A 15,710-nucleotide genomic window follows, 5' to 3' on the forward strand; every position below is an offset into this window, starting at 1 on the left:
GATGTGTGATCAGCATTCTCTGGAGAGACCTATCACTCAGGACACCAGCCAGGGTCTCTGAGAAGAAATCAAGGATATAATTCTGTTCTATTTCTGTTCTTTGCAAAAGACACAATTAATGAAGTCATGTCAAATTTGGGGTTTCGAATAGGGACCCCTGCAAGGACCCAGTCATCTTACAGACTTTTAGTTTGATGATTATCTGTATCTAACTGTGGTGGTCAAGTCAGTACTGAACTCACCTCCTAAGCAGTGTAAGCAGTTCTTGAGGTGCCCTAACTGAGGATGTGTTAGGGCTGTGGAAGTCCCAGGTAAGCTCTGTGCTGATGAGGGAGTTACCTGCTGTTCAGCTGAAGTAGAAAGCACATACTTTGAGATGCTGCAAGCAGTCAGTTAATGGAGATGACAGCAATTGGTGGGACAATTTCCTGTCTTCATTGCCATGGTGATGTTTTTGGCAGGAGATTGAGACTGCACAGGTAGATTGTCTTGCCACCTCTTTTTTTGTTTGTTTATTTTGTGCTTGTTTTTTTTTCTCTTCATTTGTTTTTCCAGTTAGTTTGGCTTACTTATAATTTCTGTTGGTCTGTTTTCTTTTGTCTTTAGGAACTCAAGGAGTGTGTGTGTCTTAGATTTTCTTTTCTGTGTTTGTAGGCGTGGATTGCACACAGTTTGGTGTTTCTTTTTCTCTCTGAAAGTTATGTGGCTCTAATTTTCTAAGTTTTGTTGTTGGTCTTGTTGAATTTTCAATATGTTTATTTAGATGAGATTCTTGTTGGTAGGAAAGAAACATGAGGAGCTAAAGTTCCAGATGCAGATCCAGAAGGATAGTATCATTGGAATAAACTGCCAAGTAGCACAACAACTGGAAAATTGGGATTTAGTGATAGATGGATGCAAGCTCTGTAACAGACTCAGGCAGAAAAGGGATATGAGTGTTGCCCTTTATGTGAAGGAACAGTTGGAATGCATGATATTCATGTGTGAAGGTTTTGATTCAATAGAAGGGAAATGTTTTCCAGTAGAAAGATAATTATGCAACAAAAATTGTTGTCTTGGGAAACCAGGTTGTAGAACAACCTTTTTCGAAAGTTTTGGAGATACATCTGTCTAATGTTCCAAGTGATCCAGTCTAAATTCAGATGCTTTAGGCCAATTGCTACTGTCAACCACTCTGTGAGTGGGAGAGTCTGTGATATGGTGCATCATGGCAGAAGGGTCAGGTGCATTTCAACTTTGTGTTGCTAGGTCATAAATCTATACATATATCTCCTGACAGGAACAAACTAGATACATCAGACAACTCAGGGTGATCACCATATATGTATACTTACGAGATACTACTTTCTAAAGTTGTTCTACATTCTTATCTGATAGTATTTCTGAATCCATTCTAAAACACATCACAGGAGAAAAAGACTGCAGAACCATTGTGTGTGTGGTATTGTAAAACAAACTATTCAGGAATAGTTAATTGCTTTCATTTTTTGTTTATATTCTTCTCCCCCAATTAGTGTAGAATGCTGCAGTTTATTATAATAAGAAATTTCAACAAGTGGAAAGTGGTTTTTCTCTGAGTTGACTTAGAATGAATTATATGTTTTCAGAAGAAAGACATGCCTGAGGATAAAGTAAGGTATGGTATCTGTGCACACTGGATAGAAATCTCTATAAATATGATATTGGTATCATGCATACTTATAAGATTAGTGTCAACACAGGTTATCTATCATGTAGGGGCAAGTCAAGCAAGTTAGACCTGCCTCAGGGATGATTTAGTCTATATATCCAACTATTCAGACAGCATTGCTGTGGATATTTTGGAAGAAAAGACTGGGGGATGATTTTTCCATCACTCCAGGCTTCCCATTCATTGGTACTGTCTCCATTTTCTCCAGCATGAGTTGATAGGATAAAGGTAATCGGTGTCCTATTAATCTTTAGGACAAGTAAGACCTAAATGGAACAACATCCCCCTGCCAGTCCCTCTTCCCCAAGAGGAGTTACATGTAACCTGTGCATCAGTTGCACAGTGGATGGAATATACTGGAAGGAGATGATGCATTTAGTCCATGTGGACATTTCTCTGTCACTGGGCAATTTCCAGGGCATTTAATATTAAATTTTTAATTATTTTTTTGTAAATGTTAATAATATCCTTGGCTTACTTCTTTGCACAGCTACATGTTTTATGGATTAGTGCAGTATGGGTGTTTTACATAGGAAATTCCATGTTGTAAAAATTCAAGAATAATTTTTGAGGTATAGAATAAAATGTGCACCTTTATAAGTATACAGGACTGAAAAATTTGGAAAATATGTAGTTGGGGAAGCTTGGCAGCTCAAGGATAATATAGGAATTCATTATTTTCTCTGTGTTATGTTAAACAATATATGCTTCTCCCACCACCACAGAACTTCTGTTTGGACCACTGAGAATGTAATCCAGCCTTCATTTGTTTAAGTAGTGATGTAAAATAGTATTTAAAAATATGCTGATGAGATTATGGTAGTATGAAGGTCTTTTGATTGGTTCACTTAACTTTGGATTGGAATCAGGAAGAAAGGGGGATTGCTTTACTCTTTGCAGTTCTGCAATTTAGATAATATTCTTCAAAATTCATATTTTTCGTGGTGTAAATTAATGCATTGATGTAGGTTAGATATAATTAAAAATAAATAGTCTAAATGTTAGGGAAAATTGCACTTTTTCATACTTTTAGAAGATATACAATATAGATTATATGTAAGTGATGTATTTTCAAATAAAATTCAGGACATCCCATTGACACAATGTAATTTAAGACTTGCTCAGAAGTCCTCTTATGAATTAAGGCTTTTTTGAAATTGTGATGGAAATGTTGGAAGCTATAGATACCAGTGAATGTTTATATCTTTAAAATATTAGACAGTCTCTTTAGCAAGTAATTTTTCTTTAGTGAAACCAGGAGTGACTTTTCCTCAATCTGATTAAAAACAAGCATCCCTAATTATTACTATAGGTAGCGCTCAACCAGGTTCTGAAATTTTCTTGCATGATTTGGTGAGTTGTGCTTCATTAGAATATTTTACACAAATACCCACTTTAAGCAGTAATGCAGTTTGAATCATTTTTGCTATAGAAGAAATCTATAGCATGTCTTACCTGAAATAGTGACACATCATGGCAAGTTGATCTATCAAACACAAGAACTGCTTAAGTGCTGTAGTGCACTTTGGTGGGGTTATTTACATTTTTAAAAATTCCAAAGACCACCAATAAGGCAGAATAAAGAATAAAAGCACCTATCTCAAATCAAAATATTGTCTTAGAGGCGTGTACAAACTTATAGCAGGTAAACTTATCCTAATGATTTGTGATCTAAATGTGGAATAAGCTAAGAGATGATTATGCAAGTAAATGCATGAGTTAAAAAAATACTTGAAACACATGGGCATTGTAATTATTTAAGTCAAGTTTCTAAGTCTTCATCAAGGAATTAACTTGACTTTCATTTTGAATTAAACATTCTAGGGATTTCTGACACAACTATGGCAATTAACATTCTGTCAGAATGCTTTTAAAGCTTTGGTTAACAAGGTCTGTGAATTTGTAAATTTTTAAAATTCAGATGGAATTATTAGATATTGAAGAATGGAAACATATCTCTGTGAGCACTGTCAGTAGGGCATAGATAAACAATTAAAGCTCTACCTGCTGGGGCCCAAATTATGGAATCTGCTAGCTTCTGTGGAAGGTAGAGAAATGTTGGTATTGAACTGGAATAACTGGAATGATTTAGATCCAGGTTTTTAGGATGCTAACAAAAATAAAAACAAATCAATATGTATAACAGAAGCAATATTATTTCTTAGTATTCAGCTACCTTTGTCAGGTAAATCACACTAAAGTGTGGCATGAATCAAACAGAAGTGAACAGATAAGATTCTAAAGATGAATATCTGCTCTGTTAAAAAGAGAATTGGTAGATAAGACCTCCAATCTCTCTGTGACATATCTGTCACACCTACTTTGTGCCAGCCTCATCACTTTAAATATTTATTGTTGGTTTCTGAAGAAATATAGAAATCCAGAAATAGACCAAAGATAAAGTTATAATCATAGAGATTAATGACTGTGGTCGTTTTCATATTAAGGGTAATTACCAAAAAATACTATGATGAAACATTTCTTCTGAAGAAAACCTGTACTCAACAAAATGGGTCATGTTTTGATATAAAGATTTCACATATGATAACTGTGATTGTCCTGGCTTTATTTCTGAGGTGAAGCAATATGTGGTGTTTAACATACTCCAAGCTAAGGAAACTGATGATTTGAAAGTATGTTGGTGTAATGAAGTATAGATAAAAAGAGAAATACAGGATATTCACATTTGAGGCTTACATGTCAACACGATGTAGTGTTGAAGAATGTAATGTGCATTTCTGTATAGAATTCAGATGCACAAGAAACTTCAACGACTTAGAGGCATAGCTATTTAGAGGCAAAACTGCAGCCTTTTAATGGGAAATAGGTCAGTGAGAGGAATGCTTTTCGCTCAGTTGGTTGGACATTTACATTGTGACCAGGGTGACCACATGACCATCGAGCAAAGTTTCATTGACACATATTTTACTTTCTGAAAACTTTTAAGAGTTGCCACCCTCCTCCACCTCCTCATATTTGCCTTAGGATCCTGTTTTTAACATTTTCTTCTCTTTTTTGCTTTGTATTAAGCTCATAAGATACCCTTCTCATTTCCCAGTGCTGTCCTGCTGTGCAGGGGTTTCATGTAGTGTTTATTCCTCCAGCCTGTCATTCTTTGCTCTCCCTTCTTCACTTGCTCTACTACAGAGGCTGCCAGGTAGCTTTCAGTTTTCCAGGAACTTCGACCTTCCCAGCAGGTTTTGTTACACTCTACAAACAAAGGAAGAAGTTAGAACTGCAGCTCTTTTAAATGTCCAAACATCTCGTAACAAAGTGTGTATTAATAATGCTGGTTGGAACACAGATTTTTTTTTTTTTCCTTAAACTGTGGGAAAGCAGTCTTTACTTTATAAAATTCTACATTCATTTTACTCTTCAGTCTGCTTCTGTCTGACCTTGTCAGCAAGACAGAATTGCCAAGAGGCACCATTGAGAGGCTGGTAGGATCTACTTCAGAGATAGCAGAGTTTCAGGCATCAAGTCCATGTCTATATTAGTAAATTAAACAATGCCTGGAAATATTTCTGTATCTCTGCCAAAGTTACTTTGCAAAGTAACATCGTTCTAGAAAATTCTCAAACATTTATTTGACCACCTTCATTAGACAGTTTTTATGCAATTTCTCTGTTTTGGAGCATATGTGACTATGCTACATAGATACAGGATTTTCCTACATCCTACATAGATGGAGGATTATCTTGGCCAGTTGATGTCAGGAAAGAGAAATGTGCTCAGGCATAGATGTAATCCAAATATTCTGCATGTTCTTTATTTCTTCTGCATTGTCCAACCTTCTCTCTGCATTGCTGTCTTCCAGTCTCAGCTTCAAAACTGGTTTTTTTTTTTATTTTCTTGTCCTTTTGTCCTTCTTAACATACATATAGATTTAAATTTTATTGGCATGCTGTCTCCCAGCTTCTGTCCCTTCCTTCAGATGACCCTGTGAACTTACTGGTGGTGATATTGTGTGCAGTTTTCTGTCTGAAGCAAACTACTTGAGGGAAGCCTTCCTTTTGTTTGCCCATGGGTACTATAATAATAAAAATAGAATAAAAACACAAGACTAGAATTTGAGTGATGCCTTAGCTGTCACTCTACAGCAAGGAAGAAACTTGTTGAACAATTATATTTCTTTGTGGAACTACATTTAAGGTTACTACTTGTTAAGAGCACAAATTAGAAGGATTGATAAGGCCAGATTCTATCTTGGTTTTGTTAAATGATTCTAAATAGCTGTAAATTTTTTTCTTTGTTTTTTCAGGATGGTGGTACTAGAATTGATCTTGGACATCACTTCAGTTCAAGGTTGAAGTTAAAAGGTCTTTTTGAGGCTTAGAAGAAGCAGGTGAGTACAGGTCAATCATCACAAATCAAAGAGGATATTTTTTTTCAACTTTCTTTGTTCCAGAATTGCTGCTCCTGCTTACCAATCCAAATTTAAATAGCTGCTGTTGTTACTTTCCCTGATTCACGAAGGTGTATGACTATTTGTGTTATGACTCAATAGCAGAGCATATCTGAATCATTTAGAATTTCCCTACATGCTTTTTCAGCTTCTGCCATGAAAATAAGTGAAACCATGGTTCTGTCACCAAGGTCTCTGAAACTCTGGAGTTAACTTACACTGTATAGTTTCATTACATCAGCTGTGTTAGAAGTGTGATAATTAAGCTAATTGGTTTTGAAAATTGTTTTAGATTGTATTTCTTGCAAAAAAATAAAATTTTGAAAGGCAAATACACTATAATAAATAGTGAAGAAACCCTGAGTTTGGATTCCTAGTTTCTTGAAACTGGGATGATCTTTATTTCTCTGGTAAGCAGGAATTCCATGATGTCAAGGACCATGAATCCAAACCTTGTTTCAACTGCTCTGAGTGTTTACAGGCTGAACCTGCCTGGGACACCACACTGTCAGTGGCTATAGTGCCTCTGGGGCCTTGGCATGAATACCTGCCCTGAACACCCTGCTCTGCTCCAGACCTTCACAGCTATCCTCAGTGAATCCTGTACAAGTGGCTATCAGGTCTTTTTAGCTTAGACAGATCTGGAAAAGGAGATCCTGAAGGAATTAGTGTAAGATGAGATCTTAGCAAGGCAAACACATTTATTGTTGATTTTTTCATAATTGTTATTGCAACCAAAAATTAACCTGTATGTTGAGTGATGTAGTTGTTCATATTCAAAATTTCCTGTAGAGGCGTAAATTTTTTTGGGAATATTCCCAGAACTTTTCAAATTTAAAATTTTTAGGCAATATTTTAACATAGAAATTTCAAAATATGGTCAATTAGACCTGATACTAAAGTTTTAAGGTACAGATTTCAACAAGGTACAACAAATTTGCCATAATAGGAGCCAGGCCAAATTGCTTCTGCACACACCAGGAAGTATAAACAAATATGAAATACAAATAATATGCCATGTGTAGTAACTGTTAAGGTATTACAAGATATCCTGATATACCTATATTCTCCATAATATTGATGTATTCATCTTAATGTATTGATGCCTCTGGAAAGAAAAAAATAAAAAGAAGCTGTTCCACAGGAGTTAATTATGATGACAGTAATCAGTTCTGGCACTGTTTGTAAGAAGTTTTTTTAAAGTTTTACCCTCTGAGGAAGCACAGTCCTTCTTAACTTGGTTCTAAGAAGTGTAAAAGAAGACTGTTCTGGTATGTTTCACTGTGAGTGTCTGCTGGGTAATAAGAGAGGAAAATTCCTTTATTTTGATTTAATTTAACCTTTTTCCAAGGAGTTAAGGCACTGGCTGGAAGGCTGCAGTATGAATACAGTGAAGCCAGGAAAAGAAGAAAAATTAGTTGTAGCAGTATTGTGAGTCAAAGCATATACAGCAATATACAGGGAAGCTGAAGATATTACTGGTATCCTGTGCAAACCTTTATATGACTATGTGTTAGTAGGTAGTAAAAATTTATTTGCAAAGCAGTGGGTTTTTTTCTTTCGTTCCTCCCTCAGTAGAAAAACCAGTCAGGAATATCAGATTCTTTACTTTCTATGTAGCAATGGAAATATGGCTGGATTCCTGTCACATATTTGTACCTGCCTGACTTTTGTAACTTGTATGTAGTTATGTTAGATAGTTTTTTGATAGTGTCAGTATTTTGGAAAATTGATAGAAACTGTAGTAATTGAAATCATTTGAGTCAGCAAGAGTCTGTTAGTTTTTAGAGGATTTTTTTTTCTGTAAGTTTTCTATATTTGGACAAATAACGTCCAAAATGCAGTGTAACTGACTTGTGCATCTATAATATTTTGGCAGTATAATTTTTATTGAACTCCAGTATGTCTGAAACTTAAAGCACTTGAAAGAAAACAATTGCTATTCTGCTTCCTCCATTATTTTCTTCTGTAACTTAAACTTATTCTATAAGAATGCTTTCTGAAAAGGAAGCCAAAATCTTTCTGGCCTTTTTAACATTGGTCTCTATTTCTTGCAGTATGTGAAAGTGGAGAAGGAATGTTTTTGCAGTCAATGAGGAAACAGTAGTAAATTTTGAATGCTAGTTCTATATGGTATTAAGAATTATTAAGTTATTTTATGGCAGGATATGATATCTTTACAGTGGTTGAAAACTGAGATTCAGTCGTAAGTGTTGTGATAGATAGATATGTATAAAAATAAAATTGCAATTATGAATACATTTTTAATCAACAGAGAAAAAAATCTGTTTGGTTTTTTGTTCTCTCAATAGAACACTTGACTTTTTAGGAGTAAGTTTTAGAAAAACTGAGAGCTCAGAGAAATATAAAAGTGGAAAAAAAATGTTCTATTTTCTGATCTATGGATTAAATAGGATAGCTTTGAGATTGTTAGCAATACATTTACATTTATGTTTTCTGAGTTACTTAGGCTTTGAATAAAAACCTAAATAAATGCTGGTATTAATGATTATTAAATTGGTCTAGCACTTTTTTGTTGTCAGTTTGGAGGAGATGTGCTCATTTCTGTTTCTTCCTGGTACTAAGGGAAACAAAAACTTGAGGCATCACAGCTCATGTGCATATATGCATACATTTTGTATACTATTAAATATTCAATCTATATGTATAAGTCTATTTTGTAGAAGGCGAATATAATTATACTATTAGATTATCTCATATAGGTATCTTGCATCTGAACTGGAATTCTCTCAGGAGTTATGTAAGGACTCATTGCTGGTGACCATGTTGATGACCAACATATGTAAGGTATTATGTTTCCCACTAGCTGCACAATAATTAACATTAACTTTGTCCACAAAGAAATCTAACCCTTTCAGGTGTCTGGTCAGAAAGCAAAGGAGTTTTAATACTTGTGTAAGTGAATTAAAGGAGGATATTCAACATGGTGCTGAAAGAAAAAGACGGTATCTGGTTTGCAAGAAGTAATTAGATGGAGTTTGGGCTTTGTCTTTAATGTAGTTTCTAATAAGAAGAATCTGAAACATAAACAGTACTTCATACTTTAATGGAATTGTATTAGAACAAAAACCCTATTTATTGTAGAATTTTGAATTATCTTTCCAGGGTGGTTTTGAATAGCTATAAACTGGTGATTGGGGTCACTTTTTGAAGTCAACTTTTGTCAAAAAGTAGCGTACATTGATAGAACTGAATTTGTGACCTGGAAATATGAGGCAATAAATTTTTGCTATGATTATACATAACATCAAACTATGGGTTTAAACTGGCCAGCTTTTCAATTCAGCTAAACAATAAGTACAGTCTTAATGGTCTGATTTGCTGGGAAGAGCAGTGTTGCAATAATCTGCTTTTTACGGCTCATATCAAATATGAACTTGCATCACTTATTACAAAGTTTGTGCTTTGGGAGGTATTTTTGTGACATCCAGGAGTGATGCTCCACATGTGTTGGAATTAGTCGTTAATGATGCTGTCTTGAAAAATGAGTTATTGCTTAAATACACTGATTTATTTTTTTGTGGTTTCTAGCACAGAAATTTATAAGGAAAAGCTAGTTGAAATGTGATGGGATTTTTCAACTATATGAAATGAGGGGAAAATGGTGTGCATCTTAATAATTCTATGATTCTTTTTCCTATGTAACATGAATGAGAGAGGTGAGAACTCTTAATTTTTAAGTGAACTGAATTCAGGTTTCTAAACGTGGCCTGCTTGAGAACAGAGGACCATTACTGTAGTTGTCATGTAAAATGAAGTTGGAGTCTGAATCTCCTTTTTAGCTGTCAGCTTTATTAAGGAGCTACTGGTGTGTTGAACTAGGCACACACATTATATAAGCGGTGTGTGGTGGTGTCTGGAGGGAATTTTCTCTCTCTCCACTGTGCTTTATTAGGTCTTGCTCACTCATTCTCTGCTGCCCTGCCTCTCTCCAGCTTTCTGGCTGCAGCTCACAGCCTTGTAGGTCTAATGTAGATTGACGCCTTTGCCAGAGGACTGATTGAAACTTGTGTCTCATAGTTGCTAATGCTCACTCAACCATTTTATTGAAGATAAAGTAAATAAAATAGATTGCCATATGAGAATTCTCTGAAATCAAATGGAATAATTTGACAGGTTTAAGCCCATGAAAAAGCCAGAGCATTGAAACAGATGGGAATACTTTTTATGCACAATATACCAGGAAAAGGTGTCTGCTGCCTTGCTGTTACACTGTTAATGGCTTTTGCTAAAATTGTAATTGTTGAAAATATAATTTCCATTGGTGTTTGAATTGTTATACTCTCAAACGGAGGGATTATTTTAAACATGAAAGTAATGGATATACTGATTTTATTTTCGTATTGCTTCTGATTCTTTAAGAGACTGGTGATGGATAACCACTCTCTTAAAATTTAATTAGAAAAAAAACATAGAGGTTAACTAATGATAAGTTTAGTATTTGAGAAAATAATTCCATGAAATTCAAAATATATTGTTACTTTTATAGGTTTATAATAATCAAGTGACATAATTTTGAATATTACAGATAAAGTTGCTAAAAAAGTCTTAACATTTCTAAAAGTGTAGCAATACAATACACAAAAACTACGAGATGCTGAAATTATTGTGACAAACTGCTCAGAATAATAGTCAACAAGTCCCAAATATTCTTCACAACATTTTTGTTTTATAAAGAATTTCTGTAGATAAGCATTGTAGTATGTCTGTGCTATTTTCAGAAATAAGACAATACATAGCAATATCTAACTGACGACACAATAGATGACAGATGATTCTAATGGTTTTTTATCTGCACAAAAATCCGTATTGGTCTTTTTAGTCACGCTAGTGGACTCCTTACTATTTGTATCACTTCTTCAAGAAAGCAAGGCACACCTGTATTTTAGTTTAGTATAATAAATTGTCAAACTTAGGTTTAATAAAGGAAATAAATGCAAAAGATGTTAAAAAAATTAAGAAAGTTGGCAGATGCTGCCTTGGTTTACCAGTTGAAAACACAGTAATTTAAATATCCAATACTAATTTTTCTATTTTCTTTATGTTTAAACAAAATCTGCTCTTTTTTGGACGGAGAGGAGAGGGGTGTATCAATTATGTATCAATTTTATTTCATTTTTTGAGGTTAAGAAATTGATTGTAAAAGATTGTGCTATTTGTATGTTTGGATGGAATGCTAAATGAGATTTCATGATTATTGGGTAAAAAATAAATTATGTGTGAGCTATTTGAAAATGACCAACAGAAATGAGTTGACAGACTAGAAAAACATAGTAAGGATGTATTTCCAGGTTTAATGTTAGCCAGAATACACAGCTAGTTCTGTTGGTGTATGCAGTTGCAGGGATGGTTTTGGTCAAAATCATATTTTCAGTATGACTGTGAATAAACCTAACAAATGTGACTGATACTCTTTTTTTTTTTTCCCAATTCTGTTTGTATTTCTAAGAGCAAAAATTGCTCTATTGTGCTTATAAGGTAGAGCACTGGCCCCAGGTCTTTTTTCTCTTGTTGCCATGCTGATGACTGTATGTGGCCAAACCCTTAATGCTCTCAAAGCAGTTCCAGACTTAAAATTTCAACATGTACCCTATGGTACTCTTTCTGTTCATTTAGTAGGATAAGAGGGATGTTGACAACTTTGCTGTTCTTTGGGACAAAGTAACACAAGTCACAACCCTTCCAAAAATCCCAGTTTTGAACCTTTCAGTTTTCATCTCTGAAGTTCTTGGAAAGTTTTGCTGTTCAGAGAGAACAGAAACAATTTAGTTTCTTTTAATTATATGCATGGAATTTCTTTGGTTTTTTTCTGTGATAGGAGGTCCAAGACAAAGAATCCCTGCTCATTTCTGTGTTATGTAGCCTTTTCTCTCTCTCATAGGTTTTTCTACTTGAATTGTAAAGCCATTATGCCGTTAGCACAATCTTTGGGAAAAAATGCTGAAGCCCGTGAGTACTCCAACATAGATTGATTTAGACAGAATAAAAGCTGGTTTTATCAAGAGAAAAAGAAGCCTCAGCCTTAGTTTACTTGGGCTTTCTCTAAAAATTGAGAAAATCAAATGTGGTTTCCCATATTGCTCAGAACAACTTATTATTGCTGTTTTTCTCAGCATGGTCTCTTATTTGACTGTATCTGAAGCAATTCTGATTTTCATGCTATTATTTCCTATGCTCTTCAGCAACACACTAAAAAAAATCATCTGTATTTTTGGCATGCTTTTGAAGTTACCTTATCCAGAAATCACTTTATGTTAAATATTATGAGCTAGCTATGTAACTAATTATTAAAAAATAAAGGAATACAGGTGATGAAGAAAGCAATTCAGTACAAGCAACTACGTATGGAAGAAATAGCATCGCATGTAATTCTTGAGAATAAATGGGATCTTGAAAATTGAATGGATGTTTATTTGTTTGCTTTGAGAGTTAGTCTCCCTAAAAAGCTGATTACAAATGAGTTTTGTGTTTGTAAGTGGTGTTTGTTAACAAAAAACACTTGGGGAGTGATTTCTTGTCTTCACTGGAAAATGCATTATAGGATCTAGTAAAGAAGGAGGTAATATTTTATTTATTTATTTTTAATTTGATAAATTCAGTTGTTCACAATTAAATTTCTTGAAGAAACTTTTTTTTTTTTCCCTGAGATTGAGTTATCTAGGGAAACAGAAAGGTTTTGTTTTGGTTCGTGTGGTGGTTCTGGTCCTACATCCAAACATAAGCATATAGATTTGAGTACCTATATGTAAATTCATTTAATTATGACAGATCCAGTGAAAGTTTTGTAAAAAATCCCCAAAACTACCAGACGTGTAATCAAAGGCTTCAAAGTTAAAACTGCTTGATATAGTTTGCACAATATATATCACTTCTCAAGAATAAGGTGTGGGACATGGTGCCTCAGTATGTAAAATATCGAAATTTATTCTAGAGTCTAGATACTTTAAGTATAGTTTTATAGGTAACAGCACTAATGGGAAATATACTGTAATTTTAACTCATTGTTTTTATACTTGAGGGAAAAACTAATTTAAATACTGTTTTAGATTTGTTGAGATACATAGAGATACATAGTTCCTGTCTGTAATTGAGTTTGCAGCATAGTATAATCTGTTATTTGGGTGAAGCTATTTACTAAACACTTCAAATTAGAGCAGATGGATATTGTGCTGTGACAAAGACATGTGACCTCATGTCTTAAATGTTTTGCAGCTAATTTGAAACTAGTATTTATAATCTGCATGCTACCATCAAGTTGTTGAATATTTAGCTTTCTTCTTTCCAAGATAAAAATTTACTCACATGGCTATTTGTCATTCACTTTTTACTTTTTTAGTTTTCTCTTTCCTCTAAGGTACATTTTCATGGTGTATCAATGATGATGCAAATCCAGTTCTCTTTTTTATCACTTAATAAAGAATTAGAACTGTATCTTTTACAAAATTTCTACTCAGTCCAGTCAAAGGCTCTTAGCTTTAGGTAGATGTATTTTTTTCTAAAATTTGTTGGTTTCTACTTGTTAAAAAAAAAAAAAAGATGAATTTAGGGGTTTGTAATCTTTGCATCATCATCCCTCACCTTCTTAAATTGAATTTTATTGCTAAGATTCCTTCTTCTTAAAAACACACAAAAGCAAAAAGAAACCCAAAATAATAAACAAAACCCCAACAAATTCCCCAACCCAACAAAACAAACTTCTATGCTGAAATTTTGCCTTAGGCCAGTTTCTCTCTCTGCTGGTTAAGTGGACTAAATGAATGACAGCATTATTATTTATTTTATTTTTAAAAATAAGGCTGAAATGTTGAACTGAATTACTGAATGAGTGGAAAAATGTTTAAAGTTTTCTCTTATGACAATCATTTTACATTTGCTTTTTTGAGCAGTAGTATTATAAAGAAAGTGGAACATAAGCATTTACATTTGTAAATTTTTCATCTTCTCTGTAGAAGTATTAGACACCATTATTGATAATCCTTTTAACTAAAGCACATACTTATTTAATGCCCTTCAGTTCTAGATACCTTTTTGCTCTCTCCAAAATTCTCTATTGCCCCTCCACCAGAACTTGTGTTTGCATTATTTTTGTTTCTCTTCTTCAGCCTGTCAAAAAGGAAACTAAATTAGTGTGGAAAGGATGCCCAGCTGATGCCATAGAGAATCCATAACAGTTTAAACCATGGTCCATGATCTGCATTAAAGTTACACATATGGTCATTTTGTGTGGTGATTTTGCCAGCTACTGAGTGGCAACAGGCAGCTCTGGCAGTGGGAAGGTAACAAAGAGTAGGGAAAGGAAGGAGAGAGAGGGAGCAGCCATAACTGCTGCAGCTGTTTGCTAAGTGAGCATATGTTGCAGCCCTTGAGCCTCCACAGAACATCTTTTCCCAGGTCAGTGCTTAATTAATATATGTAATATTCCCCTAAAATTCCATCTGGGCACCTGCTTATGTGTTTTTTCTAAGGGAGGTTGTTCTATCGTGCAAGTCCCACAGTTATGGATTAGTCCAGTTACTTACAGTGAAGTGACTTTTACACCTGAATTTTTGCATGCTGAGCTTTTAGAAAAATGAGTTTTGCTATTTCTGTCTCTAGAAGATTTTCTGAATATTTTACATTTGGGCCTTATTAGAAATTGAGATCTGAAGAAGAATTATAATTTATATTATTATATTTTTTCATTAAAGGTATTTATTTATTTATTAGGCCTGTAAAAGCTATATATTGGATGGATTTAATGTATTTGATAGGATAGTGTTTTTAAGTTATTGTGTTATGTACTCGAATACCCTGTACAATACTCAGTGTGAACTTGACCTCAGTTCTCAGTCTGGAGACAAAGAAAGACAAAGGATTGAGTGACTGGCAGTTGATATTATGAGGGTTCCACATCCTCTCAGGTCCCATAGTAGCAGCCAGTCTGCTGCATGGATGTGGAACTTTCCACAAAAACTCTGTCCTTTAGTGGCCAAATTCATCTGATGCATTATTTCTTTAGGTGTCATGTAAAAATCCTCTTCCATCTTCACATATTTATTGTGTGTTTGTGCAATTATGCACTTGTGAGAGTTGACCAGATCTGTCCCATCTGGTTTTTGAGAAAGGTGTTCAATGCTTTCTTAAGTTAATAAAGATTTCTTCGTTTTCTAGGAAAGTAATTCTTGGAAAATCCTAAAACATTTCTTAATATTTGGGATGTGATTTGGGCAATGAAGGCTGGTGATAGCTTGCATGAAAATGGAGGGATTTATTCTGCCCACAATGAAGGTCTTGGTTTATGGTAACCCATAAGGCTATGCTGAAGATATATGTGAATAGATACTGTCTTTTCTAGAAATCATGTTTCACAGGGGCATTAGCTATTGAGGCAAGGGATTTTCACTGGTTAGTCTGTAGTAAAAACCATCTTTGCTGTGCATCTTTTGATTGCCTTTAAAACTTAAAAATTTACAGACAAAATACAAAATGTGTGTTATTTGTATATGAAATTACTGTTGAAATTCTTTATTAAATATTTTGGGTCTATTTTTAGTGTCAGACATTTAAATTATTGCCATATAATAATAGATAAAATGTCCAAATTAATGTGTAAGT

The 15,710-nt window shown here is 34.2% G+C and overlaps 1 protein-coding gene across 11 annotated transcripts in view; it reads left to right on the top strand.

Annotated features, from left to right (window-relative positions):
- Positions 1-15,710, top strand: part of FOXP2 (forkhead box P2) — a 394,702-nt gene that overhangs the window by 110,972 nt on the left and 268,020 nt on the right. For all 11 annotated transcript variants that reach the window (XM_079304705.1, XM_079304713.1, XM_079304714.1 and 8 more), the window contains one exon: positions 5,952-6,035. The gene's annotated coding sequence lies outside the window, so the exon portion shown is untranslated. The remainder of the gene's footprint in view (positions 1-5,951; positions 6,036-15,710) is intronic.

This window comes from Erithacus rubecula (genome assembly GCF_903797595.1).
Source record: "Erithacus rubecula genome assembly, chromosome: 4".
Lineage (NCBI taxonomy): Eukaryota > Metazoa > Chordata > Aves > Passeriformes > Muscicapidae > Erithacus > Erithacus rubecula.